This window comes from Pteropus alecto, unplaced genomic scaffold (genome assembly GCF_000325575.1).
Source record: "Pteropus alecto unplaced genomic scaffold, ASM32557v1 scaffold725, whole genome shotgun sequence".
Classification (NCBI taxonomy): Eukaryota; Metazoa; Chordata; class Mammalia; order Chiroptera; family Pteropodidae; genus Pteropus; species Pteropus alecto.
The window spans coordinates 85571-85952 of NW_006436637.1; the positions used below are offsets into that span (position 1 = coordinate 85571).

The 382-nt window shown below is 64.7% G+C and overlaps 2 protein-coding genes across 3 annotated transcripts in view; one reads left to right on the forward strand and one right to left on the reverse strand.

Annotated features, from left to right (window-relative positions):
* The window catches only part of MAP3K2 (mitogen-activated protein kinase kinase kinase 2), a 73152-nt gene that overhangs the window by 71591 nt on the left and 1179 nt on the right, over window positions 1-382 (reverse strand). The window contains exon 1 of one of the 2 annotated variants that reach the window (XM_006913436.3): window positions 307-382. The exons of the other annotated variant lie outside the window; for it this stretch is intronic. The gene's annotated coding sequence lies outside the window, so the exon portion shown is untranslated. The remainder of the gene's footprint in view (window positions 1-306) is intronic. 2 annotated transcript variants of the gene reach the window in all.
* LOC107195792 overlaps window positions 1-382 on the forward strand; it is a 3061-nt gene that overhangs the window by 298 nt on the left and 2381 nt on the right. The window lies entirely within an intron of this gene.

Consider the following 382-nt stretch of genomic DNA (forward strand, 5'->3'; position numbering starts at 1 on the left):
AATCTTCCTTAAAATCCCTGCAGAGTACGTGTCTGACAGCTACATAACCCAGCAGTCTACTTCGCTCATACGTAGGATTCAAGACAGAATGCAAAGGGGTTCGAGATCCGGTCACCGGGAACAGGGCGACCACCTAGCGAAATCCCTGTTCCAGGAGCTGCGCACAGGCCGGCTGCAGCCCCCTCCCCGCTTCCGGCCCCGCGCGCGCACGCACACACACGCGCGCACACACACACACACACACACGCACACACACACGCACGCGCACACGCACGCGCACACGCGCACACGCGCACACGAACCTACCGGCCTCTCCGCGTGGACGTGGGGAGCCGCAGGCCTGAGGAGGGGTCACCGCCGGCCTCCTAGCCCGCCCCTCCGC